This window comes from Acinonyx jubatus, chromosome D2 (assembly GCF_027475565.1).
Source record: "Acinonyx jubatus isolate Ajub_Pintada_27869175 chromosome D2, VMU_Ajub_asm_v1.0, whole genome shotgun sequence".
NCBI classification, from domain to species: Eukaryota; Metazoa; Chordata; class Mammalia; order Carnivora; family Felidae; genus Acinonyx; species Acinonyx jubatus.
Window position 1 is genome coordinate 26,080,695 of NC_069393.1, and position 24,835 is coordinate 26,105,529.

At 35.9% G+C, this 24,835-nt stretch overlaps 1 pseudogene; it reads left to right on the forward strand.

The window, feature by feature from the left end:
* The first annotated feature begins 398 nt into the window (after positions 1 to 398).
* Positions 399 to 24,835, forward strand: part of LOC106967184 (nucleoside diphosphate kinase A-like) — a 33,202-nt pseudogene continuing 8,765 nt past the window's right edge.

Here is a 24,835-nt window from a genome sequence, read left to right on the forward strand (position 1 = left end):
CTGTGTCTGTCTGCTACGTCATAGTGAGGACTTTCTGTGTGATTACAAGAAAGGGGAAGGAGAATGGTAGCCTACCTCATAGGCAGCCATCTTTTGTTCTCACCCTTCCCAGTCCATCTCCCAGGGACTGGGGTCTACACTTAGAGAGGTGTAGCTGGCTCTCCTTGGGACAACACAGCCCCTTATCCAGAGTGTCAGTCAATCCACATGTTGACATGGTGTGGCACTTCGTAAAGCACAAGTACACTGGACAATGCTTTTTTTTTTTTCTTCATTATTTATGCAATTGGGTAACTTTGGCAGCTGCGGGAGGACAGAGATAAGATATTCAACTCTGGTCTAAACATTGGGCCACTGACCTAGATGCAACCCACAATACCCCTCAGGATCTGGACAACATGAAGTTAGTTGACAACAGCAAGGTATGTAGCAGCACAGAAGATGGGCCATCTAAGCAACATCAACAAAAACAGAGTGTCATTCCTCCTACTCTGAGGAAGTCTGGTCGATATCTTCTTCCACAGGAGTCACCAGAAGTGCATGGATAAACCAGAATTCTGCCTCAAATAACAATTAAAAAAACAAAAACAAAAACAAAAACAAAACAGCACTGGTGTTGAAGAAGTGACAAGACCCTGAAATAAGCCTCTGCTAAATGTAGGAAATTACCAGGAAGATACTGGAAAACTGCCCCCAGAATTGCAGCTCAAGTGATCCATCATTCCTACTGCCCTAAGGGAGGACCTCACCTTGGCTGGTATGCAGCCAGTCCCCTGAGTTTAGTCAGTATTTTGAATATTCCATCACCAAGGACATTTGGGTAAAGAGAGACATGGAAACCACCAATAGACACAGATTAGGTTTTTGATGGCAGGACACGACACTGACACCAAGATAAATGACAAGCAGGACTCTATTATAGACATCTCCAAATGAGAAAATGGTGTCAGTCAGGGTCATACAGAGGGTGTGCCTGGGGATGGGGTAAGAGAAAGGTGGAGCTGTAAGCGGCAGTTTATGTACGGTAAGTGGGGTGGGGTGGCTAGGTTTCTCTGCCTCTTCTGAATTGGTTTGTTTGAATAAATTTTCAGTTTCTGGGTGTCAAGGCTGTCCCTAGTCATCTGACACCTGGCCCTAGGTCAATGAGCTCAGGTACATAATGACCGAGAGTGTGAAAGCCTATGAATGTAGGTGGTTGGAGTGTAGACTTAACTAGAGAAACTGGCTGGCTTCTAGCTAGGACCTCAGAACTAGGTCAAAACATATTTCAAACCAGCAAACAAAAAATCATATTACAGGCCTCATCCAGTCCTACTGAATCACAATCTGCATTTTGATATCTCCAGAAGATGTCAATGCACATTCAAGTTTTAGAAACATTGTTGTATACCATGCCTTTTCAGGAACAGTTGAAACACTGGAAGTATTTAACTTGGAAAAGAACAAGTTTGAGTTGGATACTGAAGAGTGAGTCAAACCACTTTAAAAATTTAAATATATAAGGGCTCTCATGATATGAAGGATCCCTTAGTAAAGAAGGGATATTAATGATCAGTTCAAAAACATAGATTTTGTTAAGGTAAGATCATGGTTAACTGACTGCATTATTTGGTGACCCTGTCTATGGAAAAATTATACACCCTCATTCTGTTTAACTTATGGCCCTATAACTTGTTCTGGCTAACGAGATGTGGAGGAAAAAGACATTTGTTATTTCTAAACTTTAAGAAGTAGTGAATATTTCACCATTTTTTTCCTTCCTTGCTTCTGGGAGCATGGTAGCATATGCCAAGATAGAACTTCTCACAACCTATATACCTCAGGGAATGTCATAAGCAGTGTCTTGTCATCCTGCAATGGGTACATAGGGTGAACAAGAAATGTTTTCGTTTTAAAGGCCTACTTTCGGGGCGCCTGGGTGGCTCAGTCGGTTGAGCGTCCGACTTCAGCTCAGGTCACGATCTCACAGTTCGTGAGTTCGAGCCCCGCGTCGGGCTCTGGGCTGATGGCTCAGAGCCTGGAGCCTGCTTCCGATTCTGTGTCTCCCTCGCTCTCTGCCCCTCCCCCATTCATGCTCTGTCTCTCTCTGTCTCAAAAATAAATAAACATAAAAAAAAAAATTTAAAGGCCTACTTTCCTCCCCTATTTTTAAGCCTCTGAAATTTGGACAGTATTTGCAATTGGTATAGTGTAAGTTAGGATGACCTGACTGATACAATGAGAAACTTTCTAAAACAAGAATTATACAAAAATGCAATGCACTTTCTTCAGAGGAATGAGAATAAGGCTGGGCAATCAATTAGATGTGGATTTAAATCTCAGCTCTTTTGTTCCCAGCGAATTACATGTATATGGTTGGGCATCTCATGGATATTTGATAAATGTTATTTTCTCTCCATTAATCCAATAGTTTCCAAATAATCCTATGGAGTTCCATATTTCCAAAGTAGTGCCTGAGGGATCATAGCTCTGAGGGGATGCTAAAGGTATAGAGTTGTGGGTCTTCTGTCACCTATTTAATCAGTGTGACCCTACTTGAATATTTTTACATACCATAGTGGTATTTAAATTTAGCTGACTAAAAAAATCCCTAAGGGAGCATAGAATGTAAAAACTGCTGCTCTAGAGAATTCCTTGTGAATGGAAATGTTCTAGGCATTTCAGGTGACTGTAGTTGAGCATAGCTAGAGTGGCAAGATGTCCTAGTTTTCCCAGAACAGGCCTGATTCCTTCATTAGTAATCACTCCCTAATTTAATTTCAAAGGTTGCCCGGTTTGGATGATAAAATTATATGGCCACCCTAATAAAAACGTTGAGTATAATGATATGAGTAGATGATGAGGAGGACAACAAATAGTTAACATTAACATACAAGTTTACAATATACTACAGATTTATTTTTAAAAAGTGATTTTTGGGGCCCCTGGGTGGATTGGTCAGATAAGCATCCGACTCTTGATTTTAGCTCACGGTCTGATTGAGCCCCTGGTGAAATGGAGTCCACGTTGGGCTCCACACTGGAAGGATGGAGCCTGCTTGGGATTCTTCCTGTCCCTTTCTCTCTGCCTCCCACCACTTTCACGTGATCTCTCTCTCTCTCTCTCAAAATAAATAAACTTAAAAAAAATTAAAATGTGATTTTTTTTTAAAAAGCAATTCTTGGGGCGCCTGGGTGGCTCAGTCGGTTAAGTGGCCGACTTCGGCTCAGGTCACGATCTCGCGGCCCGTGAGTTCGAGCCCCGTGTCGGGCTCTGTGCTGACAGCTCAGAGCCTGGAGCCCGTTTCAGATTCTGTGTCTCCCTCTCTCTGACCCTCCCCCATTCATGCTCTGTCTCTCTCTGTCTCAAAAATAAGTAAACATTAAAAAAATTTTTTTTTAAAGCAATTCTTTTCTGTCTGATGAATAAGTGGGCTAGATGTACTTTAAAACATGTTTCAAACTTGGCGATTCTCTCATATTATACATATTAGAAATAACCTAGAATAATCCAATCTCTTTAGAGGATGAAGCAATTCATTGCTAAAAATAACACATTTTGATAACACCAAATAAGCAGAAGCCCTGAGAGACATGAAAATTTCAACTGGACATCATTTTCATACTTGAAAGTACTACTTGGTTCTAAAAGAAGATGTGTCTTATAAGGATGCAGGATTTCATCAAGGTCCAGTATCTTTAGAGTTGCAGAAGAGAGTCAATTACATAAGAGCAACAGAAACAATATCCTAACAAAGAGCCAGAGCCATCAGGCAGTAAACATGGGTCCCAAATCTAAGGGGCATGTTTAACTTCACCGCTTCCATCTTTTTGTGATGGAGTCACCAACAATTTTAAATAGCGTTCATATGTATCCTTAGTATTGCAGTCAAGGGCTCAGCTTCATCCTAACCAATAGTCCCAGTTCTTAAATACTCAGGAAATCAAAAGGGCAGTTCCAAAAATATTGCTTTAGGAAAGCAGCCCTCCGAGTTGTGTAGGTTGGTATAATTGCGGTGTCAGTGGTAAGCATTTTAAAATTTTATGAAAGTTTAGAATCACACAAAATGTAATTGACTCTATATTATTATATCAGATTAGAAAATCTAAGCTTGTACATTTATATTGATATTTTGACTGTTTAGGACAATGTGATCTTTAGAAAAATGTTTTCGATATGTAACTCCAATTTCAAATGTAGAAGCGGGAGCTTAGATTTCAAGTTAAAGTCTTGCTAAATTTAAAATCAATGTTGGAGTGTTTAAGGTAACTTTGAATCACTCCATTAAAGACCTAATGTATTGCAATTTTAAGGATCACCTAAGTGTTTGCCAACCAAATAATGGAAGAAGTTAGAAAGGAAATCAAGTATTTCAAAGTATCTGATTAGTAGAGGGACTATATGTAGAACCTATCATAGTTTGTTTAAGTAACTCACATTGCCACTTAAATCCTGTGGCCATTATAAATGGAATTTAGAAAATTCATTCTTTTGTAAGCAGCTTTGTTAGTGGAAGAAAAGGCAATAATCAAAAGTAGTTCAAGAGATATCAGTGTGTATTCTTCTAAGTAGCCATGCATCAATTTTGTTTCCTGATAACTTCCAGTCTTACTTTACAGGTGTAAAAATAATGGCATGTGGCCCACATAATAAAGTTTAAGTATTTAAATATCATCATAAAATTGACAGAATAGTAGCCTCTTGTGAGCAATAGGGATTTGGGAATAAATCTCATCTTCTCCATGTAGAACATTATCTCTATATTTTATTAATGGAAATAGACAATTTTCAAGGATTTTCAAATCATAAATGCAACCCAGTATGAAAAGTCTAAAGCTCAGACCTTGAGTTTTTATCCAACGGAAAGTTTAATCATGAAATCAATATTTTGTGAACAAAAATTCTAGTGAGCTGTGTGTGCCTGGGGAGAATATTTTCATGGCTCAGTGATGCTACTTAGTAAGTGAAAATCATTGAGGCATAACCAGAGAAAGAAATTTGTGAAATAAAACATTCAGCTGTTTTTACAAGATATTGGGCAATGCAAATTATTTTGTCTAACCATGGTGATTTTTTAAAGCTTGCTGATGCCTATATAATGGCCCATCAGGGCACTATAACTCATAGTAGTGTGCTTTTCATTCCCTTGAGTTTATTGGTACCTAATGCTCCATTGTAAGTCATTCTGCATCACCATTGCATAAGCTTAAAGTTCTTAGAAGAAGAGATTTGGGGTGGAGAATAATAGTGCATCATTTTCTCTTCTCTACTTCTCTTCTTCTCCTCTTCTCTTCTCTTCTCTTCTTTCTCTTCTCTTCTTTCTCTTCTCTTCTTTTCTCTTTTTTCAAAGAGGAAGAGACTAAAAGAAGTTGCTCTGTGTGGGATCATATAAGCACCCACAAAGCACTGGGGGATCTATGGGGAAAGAATGGGAAATGTAACCAACACCTTCCCATCTGCCATAAAGCTCTACAGTGGTGACTCATTTGGTTGTGCTCAATGTACTTGAATGGTGATTTCCTTAATTCTAGAAAACTAAACAGAGCAAGCAACAGAAAGATGTTTCTTTCCTTGTAAGAGTGAAAATGATGAGGTTAAAAAAGTGAAGAAATGAATATGAATATAAGTAAGCAATATAAATGTAAATGTAAATAATAAATATAAATATAAATAAATATAAATACAAAAAATACAAATATAAATATAAGGGGAAGTCTGGTGAGACAAGATGCAACTTACACAGGGGAAGATAAAATAATTAAAAACTTGGTTGATGCTTTCTACGTAAATCAATGGGTATGTTGATCTGTCACAAGCTTCATTCATCTTTTTGTTTTGGGGTTTTCTCTTTTCTCTAATTGTCCTCACTGTTGATGAATTCATGGTTTAGGTTTCTCTGGTGGAGAAGTAGCACAAACATGTGATATAACTCACCAGAAACAGAATCTGCGTCAAGTCCCCCAGCAGTGTGTGTATATCATTATCTCATAGAACCTAAGCCCAATTCACTTCTTTTCAAATACAGCTGGTTAATCTAAGTGTGATGGACAGGGGTGTGAGCCACCCAGATCTCCTGCAGAAAGGACATCAACCTGTCCCTAGTGACCTCAAGGATATATCAAAAACAGGAGGGACCAGAAAACCAGGTAAGCAGAGGCACAGAGACAATATTTTTGAATAATCAGAGGCAATAGAAATATAATGTATTAAGATGACTTAAGAGTCTTTCTCAAGTCTATGTGAAAACAAAACAAAACAAACAAAGAAACAAATAAAAACCTTAATTTTGACCTTGTGACGCACAGTATTTGGAGAACCACGCACAAGTACGTATACTGTTTTCCCATTTTTCATATAGAAGACCCTGTACTTCAGAGCAGTTCTTCAAAGCAAACTGAAAGACTGTCTCCCAGGCTGTAGTCCTCAGTAAGACAAGGAATGAAGCATTTACTCACCTACTTTGCCATTGACTTTCTCTCAGTCGACACTCCTGAAAACACAAAGACTTACCCAAAACAAGCATTCTAAAATACAAAGATCCTCAGAGCTTGGTAGGCTAGAAATCTTTGCAAATGTTTGGAGGGCAGGAAAGTTTCCCTAGAATCATTTTAACACCCCCTTAGGAGGCCACTCATTCTATTTTTTTTAAGTTTATTTTTATTTATTTTGAGATACAGAGCAAGCTGGGTGGAGCAGAGAGAGAGAGAGAGAGAGAGAGAGAGAGAGAGAGAGAGAGGAAGAATATCAATCAGGCTCTGTGCTGTTAGCACAGAACCCAATGTGGGGCTCAAACCACAAGATCATGAGCTGAGCACAAGTCAAGAGTCCAATCCTTAACTGACTGAGCTACCCAGGTACCCCACCGTTCATTCTTTATCAACCATTTTATCAATACAAACAGAAAGAAACATCAAATAAATCCCTATGAAAAGACAAATGGTTCATTTTTGATAATATATATAATCATTTTAAAACCAACAATGTGTCAGATACTTTATTAAATTATGTATATTCATTATCACTAATCCATTCATGGATCAATCTGTAACTTTATATAGATAAGGCAACTGAGGCTCAAAAGAAAATGAATGAATGAATGAAGAGTATAGCAAAGCAAAGACATAAGCCAAAATATATATCTGAATTCCAAAGCCTATGATTCTGGCTTTTGAGCAAGGGGTGGGGGAAAAGGATAAAATTTGAGAAGAGGAAATAATGCTGATACAATTACTAGTTTACCCAGTGGCTGAGAGCAGAGGTAGGCTAGAAAGAAGGAGAAACGAAGTTTAGAGGCCTAAAAGAATTTCACAACTGTTTTCCTTCGAAGTTGCCGCAACCAATGTCAAAACTCCATCAAATTACTTTTGTGTGAAGTTTGACATAAAATAATATAAATAAAATATTTTAAATTGGGCTCCCTATTTATAAACTAAAACTTTTAAAAAATGTAAGGAAAGATTAATATAGTCCTATCAAGACCTTTGATAATCACTGACTAAACGTATGAATAGAAGTTCAGCATTATCACATATTTTTGTGAGTCTCTGGAAAATACTACGTGAAACACAAAGGCACATTACCTTGATAGCTTTTATTATTTACATGCAGTCAAGGTTTTCATGTATCTAATGATAAACTCCTAAAGGCAACACACAACAGGATGGTTACCTTGGCAACTGAGCCTGGCCAACCACAGAAACATTTTAATAAGGCAGCCGCACCATCAGGGATAAAACAGTCCCAGTTTGACAGGGGAGTAAAATTGGCACACTGAACCTGAACGGGGCAGGAACACACATAACATGGGCACAAGCAGATGCTGTGATATGATGTGTTCTAAAATTCCACTTGCAACAAAAATCATTACTGCTCAAAAGCTACACTAGTTACTGAGGAAAGCTTAATATCCTGCTGTGCACTGAGTTCTCCAAGGTTGAGATTTTGGTCGGCCAAAATCTTTAACATCATCCTGGATGGTCTCAGTCAATTGAGTCTAAGCACACAGATGATATTTTGAATGGGGCTTGCAAGGACACTGAAAAACTTGGTACTGTGCTCCATGAATGCCTTTGAAATAAATAGATTTAGAGAGAACTCTAAAAGATCTAGAGATAACTCTAAAAGATCAAAGCTTGGGATGCCTGGGTGGCTCAGTTGATTAAGCATCTGACTCTTGATTTCAGCTCAGGTTCATGATCTCATGGTCATGAGACCAAGCCCTGCATCAGGCTCTTCTGCACTGGGCATGCAGCCTGCTTAACATTCTCTCTCTTCCTCTCCTCCTGCCCCTCTCCTGTTTCCATGTGCTCTCATGAGCTTTCTCTCTCTCTCTCTCTCTCTCTCTCACTCTCTCTTTCAAAAATAAAAAAAATAAAATAAAGGGTCAAAGCTTAATCCGCTGATCTCACCGATTAAGTAAGTAGGTGTGGAACACTACTGGGAAGTGAGAACTGTGCTCTTCCTCAGTCCCTTCAAGCATATCACACGGGCATTTCCAACACCCTTCCTTTGTAAGTCTGAGTTTTAGTTGATGGTCTTCTGAGAAAGTTAATTGGAATGTTATTTTTTATAGACCTGACTAATACCCTACAAATTCGCTTTGGCACCATAGGATAAGGTAATTCAATACATAGGTAATACGCCAAACAGAGGAACCCAAATCCTACACTATTATTTCAGTATGTATAGGCAGCTGGGTTGCAAACACCACACTGTAATTAACATATTCACTCAAAAATATTTCAACTGTTTAGGCTGAATGAATATGTGCATAATATCCTGCAAAAAATGTGCTCTCTATTCCTTGCATTGAATCAGTGGGCCCTGTTAGAGGTAGTGAGACTTCCAGTGTGTTCTCTGACCTAACTCCCAAGGCTGCATTGGGTACCCATTTTCCACCTGCTTAAAGAACCCTATAAATAATACTATTTATCACATTATTTTGAATTTTTGTATGCTGGCTTGTGTCTTCTTTTAACTGAAAACTCTTGGAGAATAGTAATCCTATTTGTATAAACGGGTATCCCCAGGACTTTATCGGTATGTGGCTCAGCATAAGTGTAAAGTAAATGTATTTTGACTGAATCAGAAAAATAGGAGAGAACACATGTGAATATAATTCTCCTTGCTAGTGGAACCCCTGTTGACTTCTGATCTTTCCCGGGATGCAGTTTCCTCACACAGTCACTTGGTAACTTGGGTTTTCCTGATTTACATGGAAATAAATGCAGAGTGAGAAGACAGCTACTATTTCCCCCCTCTTTGTTAGATTAGACTTACTCTGCATTATCGGTTATCTGGTATTACCTGCTGGAATTTTTCCCTGCCTGAGTACCCCAGATATAAATCTCAGAGTTAAGACCTTACTTTTCAATGTGTCACATATACTGGGGTCTCCTCGTGCTCCCTGTCGACTGGCTGCTTCCCTAAGAAGCAGCTGACTAAGCCCACTTAGGCTGTCTAATCATAGCCCCTGAACTGTGTCTGCCTCCAGAGCTGTTTAACAAATTATTAACATGATGAACAAGGGTTTTGCTTTTTACATTTTGTGCATTGTCTTTTTGCCAGGAAATGCCTAGATATTACATTTTGCCCTCATGAAAAGCCAATCACATGTAAATGAGATCATGCAGTATTTGTTGGTCTGTGACTGGCTTATTTCACTTCTATTGCTCTCCAAGTTCATCCATGTTACCACAGGCTCCTAATGCTATAATCCGTATGAGCGTGCAGATGTCTCCCTGAGATAGTGATTTCATTTTACTTGGATATATACTTCACTGTGGGCTGAATGTTTGTTTCCTCCCCCAAATACACATGTTGAGATCCTAGCCATTAGCGTGATGATATTTGGAGGTGGGATCACTGGGGGTAATAAGGTCATGAGCATGGGGCACTCGTGAATGGGATTAGTGGCTTTATAAAAGAGACCCTTAGCTCCTTCATTTTATGTGAGGATAAATCGAGAAGAGTGCTACCTGGAAGAAGTCACTCCATAATGGCATCCTGATCTCAGACTTCTGGCTTCTGGGATTGTAAGAAATAAACGCTGTTTGTAAATCATCCAGTTGGTGACATTTTGTTATAGCAGCCCAAACAGACGAAGACATACACAGAAGTGGGATTGATGTGTCATATGATAGCTCTATTTTCATTTTTTGAGAAACCCCCGTACTGTTTTCCATCATGGCTGTGCCACTTTCATTCCCCCCGACAGTGTGTAAGGATTCTCTTTCCTCTACCTCCTCACCAACACCTGTCATTTTTTTTTTTTTTTGTCTTTTTGATAGTAGCCATTCTAACAGATGTGAGGTGATATCACATTTTGGTGTCAGTTTTGCATTTCCCTCATGATTGGCGATACTGGGTACCTTTTCATAGACCTGCTGGCCATCTTTATGTCTTCTTTGGAAAAATGTTTATTCAGGTCTTTTTCCCACTCATAGAAGAAGAGAGTAGAATAGGCACTGCCAAGGGTTTGGGGTGGGGAAAATAGTGAAATATTGGTCAAAGATTACAAGTTCAGATACGCAAGGTGAATAAGTTCTGTAGATCGAACGCACAGTGTAGTGACTACAGTTAATGATACTGAATTGTACACCTGAAATTTGCAGAATAAGAGAATAAATCTTAATTCTTCTCACCAAAGGAAACAAAGCTAACTTTAAAAAGTATATGAAATGGTGGATATTTAATTTGATTGTGGTGATCAGTTCACATTATATATGTATGTCAAACATTGTATCGAAACATCATGTGTGCACCTTAAATGCGCACAAATTTGTTCATCAATTATACCTCAATAAAACAGGGGCAACAGGCCTGCCAATCATCTGTTCGAAAACAGAGTATATAGGCTCACTATTCCATCTTGCTCTTTTAAAATTTTTTCAGAGAGTAATATTTACTTGAAAGGTATCATTCAATCTTTACATTAAAGTTGTTGCACATAAGATTAATATTATATCTATTTTTCAGGTAGACAAACTGAGACTGAATGGAAGTTGTGTGTGATCTAGAACTACATAGAGTCTGGACAAAAATCCAGGTTTATTTTCTCTCTGAGAGTCCTCCAGGCTCTGTAAATAATATCCCATCTCAGAAAAAGAACTTAACATGTTTACGAATTCCATTTGAGTCACAAGAAATGTTGTATTATTCATATTGTTCTTAAAACGAATGTTATGATAATTTGAGAGGATTTAAATATAGTGGTGAAAACTTAGGTGCGTGATAAGAAACAAAAAGACTTTTGTATGTAATTTGTCAAGCTATTGTGCTGTGGAAAAGTAGAAAAGGCTTTGAGGAATATTTTTTTTTTTTTTTAAAATGTGGCATATATAACTTTGTCCCTGTTGTATATGGCATGGTTTGTATGTGGGAAAGCCCTCCTATTAGACATCTAATAGCTCATTTGGGGGCCACTGTTATATTAGAAGAGCTTATCTTTATATTTTTATCCATTGTCTCATTTCCCTTAGAAATCTGTGCAGTTTCCTTTCCAGGAAAAATATAATCTGATTGGATGAGCTAAGAAGCTATTTCATAATAGGCTTCCTGATAGATAGACTTAATAAACATTTATTTAGACTTACATCATAAAGACCAAACAAATGTCATATTTTTAGAAAAAAATACAAGATGACCTTTTGAAACAAGGCTAACAATCTCCTACCAAGATGCCTAAGCGATATAGCTAATGTTACATCTCATTTGTCATGATTTACAGCCACACAAATGACATTTGTATTTGAAAAGGTCAGGATGGATGATGATATTGCTCAGTAAGAGTAACACCCACTACAATTTAAATTAGATATTTTACAATTGCATTACTGGAAATTTTTAATGGCCGCTGGGGACAATTGATGATACTTGCATCTGAAATTTCCCCATTTGAAAATTATCACGGCCGTGTGTAATTATCTGTGATCGAGAGTGGTGAAGATGTTAGGTCTCAGAACTTTTCTTCTGGGTCGTATCTTGGGTCTATGTAAAAATCTCTTTGGGTCCACCTCTGCAGAACTTGCATGGCCCATGCTTTAAGTGTGTGTCTTAACTTTTAAAGTATCATCACAAACTCGTCCTCCAGTCAATTGATTGTTAAAAATTTAGGATCGATGGTGGGCAAACTTTTCCTGTAAAGCACTAGTTAGTACATTTTGTACGTTTTGTGTTATTCATCTCTAGAGTTGTACTGTGAAATACACAAACAAATGCGTGTCTGTGTTCCAGGAGAACTTTATTTGCAAAACCAATGGTGGCTGCATGATCTGTGTTTTGACTCCTGATGGACTATCAGAATTCTACAGTTTTGATACATAAAAGTTATTCTGAAATCTTAATGTGCAAATTGCCAGATAATCTACCATGAACAAAATTATTCTTAGGGCTTTTTTTTTTCTTAAGGAAAGACAGTCCCTCGTTCCTCTTTACCCAAGCTTTTTCTGAAGAGCATAGTATTTCTGTGAAATATCGTTAAGTAGTTTTGTGGTAAGTTTGTGATAGTTTCATGGTGAATTTGGGAAATATAGAATTAAAAAAGCATAACAGGTTTCTCTGGAGGAGAATGTGCAGGAACTTTTAATATAATGAAATGGACCATAGAGCAAAAGGAGAAAGGAAAAAAATTTTAAAACTTATCTGGTGTGTGAGCCTTTTTCTTTTTTTGTTTTTAACAAAACATTTTTCACTGAATCATCAGTGGGACACAGTTTGCAAGAAAATTAACTTCAGTTTAATTTGTGAGGGAGTAGGTAGTAATTTAATTATTTAAAATGTTACCTTAAGGTTTTTTGGTTGATGTTTCTTTATAGAATTGGCAATTGTCCATGTTAGTTCATAAGAAAATTGTGAGGTAACTCACGATATGTGTCATATAAATCTTTGCCTTTAAAGAAGGTTTGGAAATAAGAGAAAATAAAAGAATCGAAAGGAAAATTGACATTGTTGTCTTCATACTAATGATAACTTCACAAGTAAAAGCACCCTACTGGTTCAAAGGACCCCTCACAATTACACTTCCTTGTTATAATGTTTGGGGACATTTAGGTAATGGAATCTCTTTATACCTTTTTCACTGTAGCCTGTTAGTGAAAACAATTTTAATAATATTTTAAAAAATGTGATTTAATGAAAGTACACCCAGAAATATTTAAGTAAATTTTTCTTTTGTTAACTCAATCTCTAAACTTTAAATTTTTTTAAAATGTCATTTTTATTAACAACACAGTAAAAAATAGATGTTGACAAGGATATGAAGAAAGGGGAATCCTCTTACACTGTTGATGGGAAAGCAAACTGGTGCAGCCGCTCTGGAAAACAGTATGGAGGTTTCTCAAAAAGTTAAAAGTAGAAATACCCGGTGACCCAGTAATTGCACTACTAGGTATTTTTTTTAAATATACGAAATTTATTGTCTAATTGGTTTCCATACAACATCCAGTGCTCATCCCAACAGGTGCGTTCCTCAATACCCATCACCCACCTTCCCCTCCCTCTCACCCTTCATCAGCCCTCAGTTTATTCTCAGTTTTTAAGAGTCTCTTATGCTTTGGTTCTCTCCCACTCTAACCTCTTTTTTTTTCCTTCCCCTCCCCCATGGACTTCTGTTAAGTTTCTCAGGATGCACATAAGAGTGAAAACATATGGTGTCTGTCTTTCTCTGTATGGCTTATTTCACTTAGCATAACACTCTCCAGTTCCATCCACGTTGCTACAAAGGGCCATATTTCATTTTTTCTCATTGCCACATAGTACTCCATTGTGTATATAAACCACAATTTCTTTATCCATTCATCAGTTGATGGACATTTAGGCTCTTTCCATCATTTGGCTATTGTTGAGAGTGCTGCTATAAACATTGAGGTACAAGTGCCCCTATGCGTCAGAACTCCTATATCCCTTGGGTAAATTCCTAGCATGCACTACTAGGTATTTATCCAAGGGATACAGGTGTGCTGTTTCAAAGGGGCATATTAAGTACATATTAAGTATAACCAAAGGTCCTAAATTATTGAAAAAATTAATGAACTTGAGAAAAAATATGATTGCACTTTCTTACAAATGATTCTTTCATATCTCTTGTCCACCACCCATCACACACTGCCAGCTTCTTTCTTCCTTGCTGGTGATTATAGCATAATGCTATCATATTCCATATTATGCACAAACTATATGTTCATGTTCAAATGGCTCTTTACTTATACATACTTACTTTTTTTAGTTCTGCTGATATTTTTTATTTGTAATAATTGTTTGACTTATTTTTTGTTTAGGATGAGATGTATTCTATTTTTCCATAAAATTAATAAAAGTATATTTCTATTAATGATTTTTATTCAATATATTTCTATTAATGGCCTTTATCCATTGGCAGAAGAAAATATCAGAATCGTTGGACTGAGGGATAGATGTGATATGTTTCGTTTCTATCAGTTTTGTCAAATATTCCTAGTTAAATTGAAAATTCTAAAATGCGGCTCTTACATCTTCCCAAAGACATAGTATTATGCTGGGTATTTGGTTGACTGATGAGATGAATCCTCCTCAAGGCGCAGCTAATGAGGCTTTCCTGGGGATCACAATTCTTGAGGAATTTCATTTAGAAAATAACAATCTCAATGAAAAGACTTCTTTATAATGAAGCATTGTTGGAAATTACAGCAACAGAAACAATATGCAGAATGCGCAAGGACTTGACTTTAAGTTCTCACCATTGTGGTTATACTAGTGATATCACCATTCACAATTTAGTTAACTTTCCCAAGCCTCATTTAGCTAATCTTCTAAACGATAATAATAGGACCAATTTTTCAATATCACTGAGAAACTTAAGTGAGATAATGAAATTACACAGGTAGAGGAAAAATGTGTCATGTTTCTATGTCCCAGATGGACAAAACAAGCACAAGTCAACAAATAAATACATGAAAAAATTAACTAGTGAATAAATAGCAAACAAAGTGTCAAAGGCCTTAGAAGAGAGAAAATTATCTTTAAGTAATGGATGTCAATGAAGAAGGAGGTGGTGTAAGAAGTGGGTATCCCTTTACTGACTGTTTTAAATAGAAAGCAATGGAATATACATCAAGTATAAAAGAAAATATCTGAATAAATGCAGGTGGGCATGTGATGGGTAGAGAGAAAGACACATTAAGGAAGAGAAATTAGGTATGTGTGGCAAATCAGGAGAGAGTGTTTTGAAGAAAGTTGTAAAGGTAAATTTACATAGATCTGAGCTGATCATGCTATCATAATTATTTTAAATTTCATTTAATAAAGATAAAAACTGGATGGTATCAGCTTCTAGTAGCGGAAGCTCTAGGATATCATGATTAACTGGATGTGCATTAAAAGAAGGTAAAATTGGGGCACCTGAATGGCTCAGTCGGTTGAGCGTCTGACTTTGGCTCAGGTCATGATCCTATGGTTTGTGGGTTCAAGCCCCACGTCGGACTCTGTGCTGACAGCTCAGAGCCTGGACCCTGCTTCAGATTCTGTGTCTCTCTCTCTCTCTACCCCTCCCCTGCTCATGCTCTCTCTCTCTCTCTCTCTCTCTCAAAAATAAATACTAAAAAGCGTTAAAATTTTTTTTTTGAAAAAAGAAGGTAAAATTGGAGTAAAGTTTTCTTCAGTGTTGCCTGGGATATATGTGATAGTAATAACAGAAAAGGGAGAACAGTAAGAGGTGCAGATTTTAGTCCCAGAACTGGAAAAATAAAGATTAATATAGAATAGCATAAATATGTGCATGAAACCAAATAATTTGAAAACACATAGAAATTGAGTAAAGTCATATATTGAGACTTGCTTATTTTTGAATGAGCTAAGATCCTTTAATTATAAACACATTTTGTAATTTCCAGTTTATTTACCCAATGAGATAGCATTTAAAAAGCAAAATAAAGCCTTGGTTAGTTGACCCAAGTGATGTGTGATGGTAATCCACTGTGTGGAATGGCTGACTCCACCGTATTCTGTTTTGTTAATTACAATAAGATAACAGCAGCTTTTAAATTTCTATCTCTGTAAGAAGTTAAGCAATCACAAAACTGTACAGATGAATTCTCAATCATTCAGTCCAAATTCTTTATTTCACAGATGCCCAGATGACTTACTGAAGGAATCAGAGCATGCTCTCCAAAATGTGAGTTGGTAATCTTTTCAAAACATGATTTAAAACTATTTCATTTTCTTGTAGAAAACATCACAGTATATGGTGATAAAGTGCATAAAATCTGTTAGCATTAAGAGAATTCAGAAATCCTTCCTACCTCCTCAGTGATCCCTTAGGCAGGTTTTCAATGCTATACCCAGGGTTTATGAAGTTTATGCACTTACTAAAAGACTGAAGTTATGAATGTGTCAGTCTCTCAAAAAAAAAAGCATCAGTCTCTCTTTACAGAGTAAAAATCCAAGAAAAAAAATTGGGAAGAATCTTAATGATAAAAACAACAGTGTATATGATTACTTTATGCAAAATATATATGCAAAAATGAAAAAAAAGAAAAAAATCTGAGTTATCAAATAAACTCCATAGCAAAAATACCCCACAAAAAACAAAAAACAACATGCTCACACATACACACACAAAACAAACAAGAACAACAACAACAACAAAACCCCACTAACCTGATTTTAAAATGGGCAAGGAATTTGAATAGGTATTTCTCCATAGAAAACAAACAGGTATAAGAAAATCTGCTCAACATAATCATCAAGGAAATGGATATCAAAACCACAATGAGATATCACCTCACCCTGTTAGGAGGGCTACTATCAAACAAAAAAACATGAAAGACAAGGGGCGCCTGGGTGGCTCAGTCGGTTAAGCGGCCGACTACGGCTCAGGTCATGATCTCACGGTCTGTGAGTTGGAGCCCTGCGTCGGGATCTGTGCTGACAGCTCAGAGCCTGGAGCCTGTTTCGGATTCTGTGTCCCCCTTTCTCTGACCCTCCCCCATTCATGCTCTGTCTCTCTCTGTCTCAAAAATAAATAAACGTTAAAAAAAAACATGAAAGACAAGTGTGCACTAGAATGTAAGGAAATTGGAATCCTCTACACCTTATTGGTAGGAATCCAAAATGGTATAGTCACTAAGGAAAACAATATGGAGCTTCCTCAAACAAATAAAAAATAAAGCTACCATATGATTCAATAATCCTACTTCTGGGCATTTATCCAAACAATTTAAAGAGATATTAGCACTTCCATGTTCACTGTAGTACTATTCACAATGGCCAAGATGTGGAAACAACCTAAATATCCATCGATGGATGAAAGGAGAAAGAAAATGCAGCATATACATATAATAGAACATTATTCAACCTAAAAAAATAAAAAGGAAATCCTACCATTGTGACAGTATGGAGCCATCTTGAAAACATTATGTTAGGGGCACCTGGGTGGCTCAGGTCATGATCTCGCGGTTTGTGGGTTTGAGTCCTACATGGAGCTCTGTGCTGACAACTCAGAGCCTGGAGGCTGCTTCAGATTCTGTGTCTCCCCCTCTCTCTGCCCCTCCCTGACTCATGCTCTGTCTCTGTTTCTCAAAAATAAACAAACATTGAAAGAAAAAAAAAATGAAAACATTATTCTAGGTGAAATCAGCCAGTCTTAGAAAGAAAAATAATGTGGATTCCCCTTGTAAGAGGTATCTACCATAGGCAAATGCATAGACTCAAATAGTGTGATGTTAGTTACCAGAGGTGGGGGGAGGGGGATGTGGGAAGTTGCTAATGACAGGTATACAGTTTCAGTTATAACAAGATAAATCAACTCTAAAGATCTTCTGTACAACATTGTACCTACAGTCAATAACACTTATTGTATACTTAAAAATGTGGTAAAGGGCAGGGGCACCTGGGTGGCTCAGTCAGTTAAACATCTGACTTTGGCTCAGGTTATAATCTCATGGTTTGTGGGTTTGAGAACGGCATCCTGCTCTCTGCTGTCAGCATAGGGCCCACCTGGGATCCTGTCCCCCTCTTTCTCTGCCCCTCCCCCACTCTCACTCTCTCTCTGAATAAATAAACATTAAAAAGAAAAGATTTATAAAATGTGCTAAAAGGGCAGATCTCATGTTAAATGTTCTTACCAAAATGAAATAAAAAAAAATTAAAAAGGAGTTACCAAATAAATATCTCCATTTTGCAATGAATACTATGTAGAACGTTCACTCTCTCAAAATGGCTAAAATTTGGAGCTATTTAAATGTACTTAAAAAATAAAATGATGCGTAAGAGTAGATCCAAAATTTTCAGTGTAATACCAGCAATGATAAGTAAAATATGTTATCTGTTATACAATGTCAAATATTTCTTCTAGCTTCATGTCTATCAAATTTTTTTTCAATTCATGTCCTTGGAAATATATAGACATTTTATTAATAACCTCAATTTTATATTGAAACAATAACCTATTTAAAATTCCATACAGTTTTGAGGTGTCTGGGTGACTCAATCAGTGTGTGTCTGACTCTTGATTTCAGCTCGGGTCATGCTCTCATGGTGGTGAGATTGAGCCCCACATTCAGCTCTGAGTCGGGCTCTGCAGTGGGCATGAATCCTGCCTAAGATTCTCCCTCTCAATCTCTCTCTGCCCCTCCCCCATCTCTCTTTCTCTTTCAAAATAAATAAACTTAAAAAAAATTCTTTACTGTTTTCCAAAGTGGCTATAACAACTTACATTCCTATCAACAGCGCATGAGGGTTCCTTTTTTCCAAATCCTCACCAACACTTATTATTTCTTGTCGTTCTGGTTTTAGTCATGCTTACAGATATAAGGTGATATTTCATTGTGGTTTTGATTTGCATTTCTATGATGATTAATAATGTTGAGCATCTTTTCATGTGTCTGTTTGGCCATCTGCATATCTTCTCTGGAAAAATGTCTATCAGGTCCTCTGCTCATTTTTTAATCGTATTTGTGTGTGTGTGTGTATGTTGAGTTGTATAAGTTCTTTATATATTTTGGATATTAACGCCTTACCAGATACATCATTTGCAAATATCTTCTCCCATTCAGCAGGTTGCCTTTTTGTTTTGCTGATAGTTTCCTTTGTTATGCAAAAGCTTTTTACTTTGAGGTAGTCCCACGAGTTTATTTTTGTTTTTGTTTCTCTTGCCTCAGGAGACATATCCAGAAAAACGTTGCTATAGCCAATGTCAGGGAAATTACTGCCTGTATTCTTTTCTAAGATTTCCGGTTACAAAATGAACACAACACAAGAATAAAAGGCACAGCACAAGGAATATGGGCAGTGATAATATCATAGCATTGTATGGTGACAGATGGTAGCTGCACTTGTGGTGACCATAGCTTAATGTATAGAGAAGTTGAATCACTATATTGTACACCTGAAACTAACGTAACATTGTGTTTCAATGATACTCAGATAAGAAAAATAAATAAATCAAATTCCTTAAATATTATTTTCCTTCCAACCAATATTCCTCTCTGGATCTTTTCTGCAATTGAGATATATGGATATAACTATGTAGGAGAAGATTTCCTCAGGGATGAAATTCACTGACTTAGTTGATGGGACAATAACTAAATTAAAGAAAACCTCAGGATATAAGGTAATTTACAAAATTCAATGATATTTCGTGGGTCAGCAGCAAAAATTGAGGTGATATACAATTATTGGAAAATAATTAAAAAAATGTTTAATATAAGATACTCAGGAACAAATTTAATAAAGAATATTCAGTATTCCTACACTAAGAAAAACAAAATGTTACTAAAAGAATTTGAAGAAGATCCAAATAAAATATACACACATAATGTGTTCAGTGATTAGAAAACTCAAGGATTTGAGAGATGCATTCTCCTCAGTAAGGATACAAAGAAAGTGCCATCAAAATCCTAGTGGTTGTGTAAAGGTGCACGTGTGTGTTGGTGTGCGTGCACTTGCACACATCTGAAGATTTGGGCGGTAATTAAAAAACTCACTTGGAAATGCAAAGGATATAAAATAGTGAAGAGTAAAGATGGAGAACTTAAACTACTTTACTTCAAGACATAGAGTAATTAAAAACATGTGATCAAAAGAACAGAACATAAAGAAATAGACCCACACATATGTAGTCATTTAATCTTCAACAAAGGCACAAATGTCATTAAATATTTAATGTTTAGTATTTTCAATACATGACGCTGAACAACTGGATATATATCTATGGAAAGACTCTAAGCTTGACCCCTGCCTAACACCATACTCAAAAACAACAACAACAGCAGCAAACACTTGGAATATATTGTAGACCTAAAAGAAAAGTAAATTACATTGAAATTTAAATCTACTCCTCAAAAAATACTATAAAAAAGAAAAAGAGTAAGTCACAGACTAGGAAAATACATTCATAGTTCATATACCAAACAATAGAATTTTAAACATAATATATAAATAACTCCAATAACTCAATAGTAAAATCAACAAGCTTTCAGACGAGTGAAAAAGACTTGAGAAGACTTTTCATTAAAGATTTATGAATATCCAATAAGCTCTTTGAAGTAAGCTTAACATAATTTGTAATCAGAGAAGTGGAGATTTCAAACACTTTGATATACCACTAAAAACTCACTGCATGGGCTACATTTAGGAAGATTGAAAATATCAGGTATTGGGGAGGATGTGAAACATTTAAGACTTTCTTGCATTGCTGCTCAAACTATAAAATGGAACAAACACTTTGGAAATGAAGTTTGGCAAGTTGTGCATAGCTAAAGCACTTATCATGGGAGCTACCAATTCCACGCCTAGGTGTTTTCCCAAGAGAAAGAAAGTATTTTTCATACAAGTATTTCACGTGAATTTCAATAAATCTTTATTTACAATAACCAATAGTTGGGAATAGAAATGTTTATCATCAACAATATTTTAAAAGAATTTCAGATACTCTCATCACTGATGAATACCAAAGACATCAGTCTAGATAAAATGTGGTTAGGTGGTTGCCTATAGTATAAAATGGTTGAGAGATTGTAAAATGCTGCAGTGGAGCTTTCTGGAATGATGGAATGGTTATAATATCAAGTGGAATAGTGGTTAAGCGTTTCATTTGTCAAAACTCATCAGATTATACATTTAAAATAGTGTGCAATTTTATAGGTATAAATTATACCCATACAAATGCTAGAGAAAATATAAACTGAATGCTATATTACTTTTATATAAAGAAAGTTTTATAATTATGAGTTAAAATTTAGATATAAAAAAGAAAGAAGTGATAATTTGGACTTAGTGATGCTGAAAAAAAAGCATTGCAGACAGGAGCATCATAAGCAAATAAAATAATAACTAAAGAAAAATAATTAAATTTGTAATAGTTAATAACTCTTTGTCTATCTATCCACTTATCCATTCATCACTTTCTATCATCTACTTAATATAAATTAAGTTATATATTTATATATATATATATTTATATATATTATATATATTTATGTATTTATATATATTTATATATGTATATATAAATAAGTTATATATAATAATATATATAATATATATTATATATAGTATATATAGTATATATATACTATATATAATATAATATATATTATATATAATATATATATAATAATATAAATAAAGTTATAAATGTTACATACATGTAATCAGAGTGGTCACAAATAAATATAAGTGAAGTGGCTCCTGATCACATAAAAGATGCTCAACTGTACTTGAAAAGAATTTCAAAATAAACTATGAAGAGATATGTATGTATCACATTGGCAGAAATCACAAAACTTGAAAACATATTTATGTTCCTATGGAGAATAGACACTCTACAGATTGCAGTGAGGAATGCAAAATCACACAGCACTCATGGAAGTGAATCACACAGTACCTAATAAAATTACCTATACATTCAAGCTTTGATACAGTGATCCCACATACAAGAAATCTCTCCTGTAGATATACCCAGAAAAAGTTGGAAAGACTTTTCCAGAAAGCTCTCCATTGTAGTTTTTCTGTGCTACCAAAAAGACCACAAGCAGCATAAATGTTTGCCAGTAAGAAACAGTGTAAACATAGTGCTATCCAAATTCTATGGAGTAATCTCCAAAATATTTTGTAAGAAAACCAAAGAGGTGTGCCTGGGTGGCTCAGTCGGTTAGATGTCCAACTTTGGCTCAGATCATGATCTCATGGTTCATGGGTTTGAGCCTCATGGGTTTGAGCTGACAGCTCAGAGCCTGGAGTCTGCTTCAGATTCTGTGTCTGCCTCTCTCTCTGCTTCTCCCCCGCTGACACTCTGTCTCCCTCTCTCTCAAAAAAAACATTAAAAAAATTAAAAGAAATATTGTGCCCATGGTTATTAAAAAAAAAGAGAAAGGAAAAAAATAGGAAAAACAGTAGAAGCCAAAGAGAGCCTATATTTCTCTAACTATACCTTAATTTGTGAAGTTGACTTTATAACTTGTAAATACATATATGTATGGATAGATAAAACTATGTGGAACATTTATGACCTCAAAGTCAAATACAGATATAAAAATTAACATATATTTCAAAAAATTAATTGAATTTTAAAATTAAAGCCAAAATGAAATAAATATCCTGTGTATCAAGATGGCAAAAAATCCCAGAAAAGAATATTTCAAATGATTTTACAAAATAGTAATTTGTACTCCTCCTACTATGCACTATTTTAAGAACAGATAACTGGAAAAAAGTTTTTTTTCTTTCTTAAACATTTGCTTAGCTATTTAAAATCCTTTGTACTTCCAAACAAATGTTTTAATTATTGCACATGCACACGCATGCATACACACACACAGGAATACACACTGCTGTTGGGATTTTTATGACATTTCATATTATCTTTATCTTTCACTTTATTAACGTCTCTTTACATAATTAAATTTTAAATGTTTAAGTTATTATGTCATATATTGTTTCACTAGTTATCATAAATTTCATAATTCGATGCAATATTATTATCATTAGAGAAAATAGATGCAAACTAAATCAAACATATCAAATACAAAACCCTATTCTCCCAAATTTAATCTTGAGATATAAGTATGAATTAGGGTATATTTTCTCCAAAACAAACACAAATAGTAGCAAAGAACACCCATAAACCAGACTACGGTATCTGAAAAACTACTTCCCAATAAATACAAAGATGTATGAAAAAAATGGCTGATTCCAAGAATGGGGGAAGCATGCAAGATAAGCCTGATTCCCATAACATGGTGGATCAGAATGCAAAGTAGTTATGAAAATTGACTGAGGGTCCAGGAACAAAGGTAAAGAGACTACTATTGGCCAAAAATAGGACTACTTAGGAAGCAGTGAAAGTAATAGTCTTAGAGTGAATTGTATCAAATATATTTAAATCTAAGTATTTGTAATAGTTTGCAGATCAAAACAAAAAACAAAAAACAAAAACAAAAACAAACAAAAAAACACCTCATTGGCTACTTTCCTAAAAAATAGTACTTATGGGAGGAAAAGTCGAATTTTTACCCTATCTGTGTTGTATGACCTCTGACTTCAGGGTGTTCAAACAGTTAAGGGAGATTTTTTTTTTTTACAAAAAATATTCATATAATAAATTAAGAAAAATAGTTGAATTAATATGTCACAATTTTGTAAACCCCAGCAAAGTAATGTAATGGCAACATGGTTTCTTAATGACAACAACAACAAAAAAGTACAGGGAAAACAAAAAGGTAGGGAGTAAAAATGAGATTAAAATATATTTAAAGTGAGAAAATCTTGATTAGATCCTGATTCAAAGAATCCATTTTTGAGATTTCTGGGGAAACTTGAATCTTCACTGACTGTTAGTGATAATTGTTCAGTGTGTTTTTAAGGATATGGTTATGGTATCATTTTTATGTTGTTGTTAAAGTCTAATCTTTTATTGATACTACTGAACTATTCGCAGGTGAAATGGAATGGAAGCCTAGGATCTACTGGAACATAATACCTTGCCAGGGAGAAGATGGTATGGGATGGCCATGGGATAGTAGTTGTGGAAACTGGATGACGTGTCCACGGAGAAGATAGGCTCTATTGCATTCTTTCTCTATTTTTATGTATTTGAAATCTCTCAAAATATTTCTTACAGTATTCTCTCTCTTTTAAGATAAGATAGTCTGTCCACCCTAGTGCCAAACTCCATAGATAGGCGTGTAGCTCCAATGTGCTAGTTTTCTATGATGACATGTAATTTGATTCATTGTTATTGATTTTATACAATTTAATGGCAACATTTTTTATATTTTTGGCTCTATTCCAGTTTGTTATTTTTTGAGAGAAAGAGCGCAAGTGGGGGAGAGGCAGAGAGAGAGAGGGAGAGAGAAAATCCCGAACAGGTTCTGTGCGTGGTCAGCGTTCAGAGCCCAATGGCAGGGCTCGAACCCATGAAACCATGCGTTCGTGACCTGAACCAAAATCAAGAGTCAATCGCTTAACCAACTAGGCCACCCTGGTGCCCCAGCTATATTCCAGTTCTTACAAAGAATGTAGTATACTAGAAAGAACAAGTGCTTTGGCTTCAGACAGTTCTGGGTATGAATCACGGCTCTAACACTTACCAGCTAGGTGATTGATTTTTCAGAGTTTACTTAATCCCTGAGCCTCTGTGTGCCATCTGTGTAACAAAAATATAATAAATGGAATGCTGTATGTATTTTGGCAAGATTTCCTAGCTTAACTTCACCTCTGGTTTCAGAAAAATCTGAGAACATATGCGTCTGTCAGTTTGGGTTGCTGTTACCAAAATACCATAGACTGGCTGGCTTCAGCAATACACAATTTTTTCTCACACTTCCAGAGGCTAGGCGGTTCGACATCCAGGTGCCAGTAGACTTGACTCACGGTGAAGGCC